At 34.9% G+C, this 4,306-nt stretch overlaps 1 non-coding gene across 1 annotated transcript; it reads left to right on the forward strand.

Moving 5' to 3' along the window:
- Positions 1–3,306: 3,306 nt before the first annotated feature.
- Positions 3,307–3,408, forward strand: LOC138999962 (U6 spliceosomal RNA). Its single transcript, XR_011469486.1, has one exon. It is a non-coding gene; the product is annotated as a U6 spliceosomal RNA (small nuclear RNA).
- The last annotated feature ends 898 nt before the right edge of the window (positions 3,409–4,306 follow it).

Here is a 4,306-nt window from a genome sequence, read left to right on the forward strand (position 1 = left end):
AAGGAAATGACACCCCAGAAGCAACAAGTATACCTAGTACCCAGATCTTGGTTCTTAGAACCATTCTCCAATAAAAAAAGTAGGGTTCCTTAGAGAAATGACTAATTCTAGGACTGGGGCAGGAAATACACAAAATGAGCCTTTGAGCAACAAAGTAAGACTGTGTTGGATTATAACCCAAAGTATAAAATAAATATCCATAAATTCATATAGATATAAACAAGTAATTGAATATATAAATAAGAAAGATTGACAAATCACCCTTGCAGAAAATTAAAAATAATTTATATAGGTACTTTACCTGATACTTCATTCTTGAGAAGGGGGAGTATTAATTCTCTACTCCTTGCATGTGTGACTCATTGTGTCTTCCTTCCAAAGACTGCAGTCTGAAAAGAGGGAAAAAGAAGTAACTTTACAGTGGAGAAATCTAATACACACTACCTCAGTCAGGTGACCAAGTCAACATTAATTGTGACAATTCATGTGGATATGGGCACCATAATAAGATATGATGAGACTTCCACTTAATCTCTGTTGTTTCCTGCTCAAAAAGTCTTAATTACAGTCTAATAGTAAGAAAAATGGACCAATTCCAACAGAAGAACATTTTACAAAATAGCAGACCCTCAGCACTCCTGACAGCTGTCAAGGTCATCAAAAACAAGGAAATCACTGGAACAATCATAGCCTGGAGGAGCCTAAGAAGACATGATAATGAAATGCACTATAGTATCTTAGCTGGGATACTGGAATAGACAAAAAAGGCACTAGGTAAAAGCTAAAAAAAATCAAAATAAAGTATGGACTTTAGTTTAAAATAATGTATCAATAATAGTAATTTAGTTATGACAATTGACCCAGACTAATGTAAGATGTCATTAATAGAGGAAAATGAGAATGGGGATATGGGAACTCTATACTATGTTTGCAAATTTTTGTACATCTAAACTTTACAAGTTTTGTAAACTGTAAAATTAAAAAGTTAATTTAAAAAAATAACTATCATTTAGATCCTTTTTCTCAAAATGAAAATATGTCTATGACAGACAATTAAGCTTAAAACACAGATTTTAAAGATATTGTCATAAACATTAGTGACAACAATAATTAATATTTTCCATCAAAATTCTTTAGAGATACTTATGAATGACTAGAAATTCCTAAAAATACATTGAACAGAGGTTTCCAATTTACTGCAGTCTTGCCACATACAGTAAACTCAAACCTCTGTCACTCTGGGTAACATTTTACTCTAGGTTAACATACTTAATTCATGTATGCATTTATTTTTAAGTGGTTTTATGTATCTCATTATCTTCACTAACTAATGATAAAGATACAGGACATTTTAAAATGTATGCTCTAAACTCATACATAAAGTTGTGGCATAATAATTCACTTCTTTTCATTATAAATGAAAAAAACACACCCAAATCTTCATGTTTGAATTGTTGCCCTCCCCCCTTTGTAACAGGAGTTAGGTCTGTCTTATTAACATACACCTGTACACACATCTGTGCACCACTTATAAACTGGTAGCTTGAATGTTAACCACATAGAGTATTAACAAATCCACAATGAGTAAGGAATCAATAATTTCATCTGGCCAAAATCCAGCATCCCCCCCCCACCCAAATGCTGAATGTTTGAAATATGCAGATAAACCTCTCAAAAAGGCATAAAGCACTGTCAGGGGTCCTCAAACTTTTTAAACAGGGGGCCAGTTCACTGTCCCTCAGACCATTGGGGGGCCGGACTATAGTTTTAAAAAAACTATGAACAAATTCCTATGCACACTGCACATATCTTATTTTGAAGTAAAAAAACAAAACGGGAACAAATAGAATATTTGTATTTGCATGTGGCCCGCGGGCCGTAGTTTGAGGACCCCTGCACTAAGTCATTTATATAGCTATGTGGTCACTTTAACTTTTGGGGGACAGGGTAAGTGGACAAATGAATAAATTAAGCATAAACATTTTTAATACTCAAAATCACTGATCATTGAACAACTTGAAGACATAAAAATGTATCTTACTCAAACTTTTACATTTAGAATTTCTAATTTCTCAGTAATTTGATGAAAACATTTGTGTTATTTGGTGATACATCCACATATATTTTATCAAATAGCAAAAGATAATATGAATAGGAATATAAAATGATGGAAGAGACATTCATTTTAGTTTGTGGTTAGCAAGAAACTAAGCAAAGATCATGCAGAATAAAAGTAAGAAACAATAGAAGACATGTATATAGTATATCAAATAGAATGTGACTTACTCAATTGTAGTAATAACTTAGACATGATATAAAGATAAATGCAATTATCAATTACCAGTCCATACATTCAGATGATAATAAATGGGTTTACTTATACTTATGAGGGGCTTTTCCAATAATGCTTACATATGATTAATTAGCTTATTCATTTGGGAAGGGGAAGAAAATAATTCAAAAGTGAGCTAATCTTTTCTCCATAGAATCAAAGATCACAATTATGGGGGAAAAACAACACAGTTTTATGGGGAAATTAGCATAACTCTCTCAGGCTTTGTCTATCCACATCCAGCTATTTTAGGAATTGTTGAAGTAGTCAACAATTCAAACAGGAAGCTTCCGTTGCACTCAAGCAGTTGTTGGAATTTGACACTTTTTATTTTGTTTATTTGCATAATTATAAACTAGTAGTATATAAAATCATGAAAGCTAAAGATCTCAATTATAATAAAGTTACTTGGCATTATATTAGGCAATTTCTAGAGTCTTAATTACCCCCTTTCTCACACCTTAATTTCCCAGGTGCTGCTCTATGTTCTTCAGCCAATAGATGGGCCATACTTAGAAGACTTAGTTCCATTGGTGAGTGGGATCTTGGTTAATTTTTGTTATCCTTAAGCCACTTTAAACTACCCAGGGTTTGTAGTGTGCCTCATTTTTACTAAACCACAGTCTTTCTGTTAAACCCACTAAGCTCTCTTCACAGCCCACAATTGTACTTCTATTGTGACTTTCTGTTGTGACTTCTGGTCTCCACCACTGGGACTTGATTGTTATCTCTGTCATATCAATACATTAGAAAACTTCATCCTGCACCTAAGACATGCTTCCTTGCACTTGTACCACACATAATAACCTTTAAGAATTTGGTTATGTAGTAGTCAGAATTCCTGCTATGACCAGTAGAGAAGAAAATGAGACTATTAACTTTCTTTTTATCTCAATACCATCTTGAGACTGGGTTGCACGGTTCACAAGGATACAAGTATTGTAATTATTTGTCATTAAAGCTTTATTTTCATGGTCACTTCGGTAGCACATACTAAAATGGAAACAGTACAGAGAAGATTAGCATGGCCCCTGTGCAAGGATGACATGCAAATTTGTGACACGTTCCATATTTTCTTTGCTTTTAATATATTTTTAATTGATTTTAGAGAAAGAGGAAGGGAAAGAGATAGAGATAGAAACATCAATGAGAGAGCTACATCAATGGGCTGCCTCCTGCACGACTCCTACTGGGGATCAAGCCCAAAACCTGGGCATGTGCTCTGACCAGGAATTGAACTGGTGACCTCTTGGTTCATGGGTCAGTGCTTAACCACTGAACTGTCCTGGCGTGTTCCATATTTTGTGCAATGTCCCAGTAGGCATCCTCACACTGTTTGTTTATTAACACACACACACACACATAAAACCACTTAATTTTCCAAAAGAAATGATCCTTGTTTGATTCTTTAGCAGTGCTACCTTAGTTTACATGACAGACAGTACATGGTAAAGACACTGGCTATGCACCAAAAATTTGTGTTCTGTTCATAATACAGAGCAGTTTCTGGGATGCAGATGCTCAAATCGGGATTATAATCTCCAACTAACCTGGGATTCAGATGTGTCCCTGTGGCATTCTACACCCAAGACCTGCCCTAAAACTCACCATCTCTAGTATCCCGTGGGAACCAGGCTAGGTTCTCAACAGAAGAGTGAAGAGGTATTTAAGCTGGGCTCTTACCAATATATCAGCTTACAGTGAAAATAGGCCACAATAAACAAAAATCTATTGTAAGCAATCATTCAAGATATTCCCTTATATTTGATTACTAACTCATTAACTTAAATAATTTTTTCATAGAATCAGCTCCTGGCTCCATAGTATCCTAACACTCACTGCTGATTCTTGTCAGAGCAACCAGTAGTTGCTATCTAGCTACTCCTACTGATTCCTTTGGTATGCCTGAATGGGATGGTATTCTTCTTTTAGGACTCTATGAGGTATTTTCCTGTGCTGAATCCCCTGTGCATT

This window comes from Myotis yumanensis, unplaced genomic scaffold, assembly GCF_028538775.1.
Source record: "Myotis yumanensis isolate MYYU_CA2020_CCGP unplaced genomic scaffold, mMyoYum1.0.hap1 SCAF_1, whole genome shotgun sequence".
In the NCBI taxonomy this organism is placed as follows: Eukaryota; Metazoa; Chordata; class Mammalia; order Chiroptera; family Vespertilionidae; genus Myotis; species Myotis yumanensis.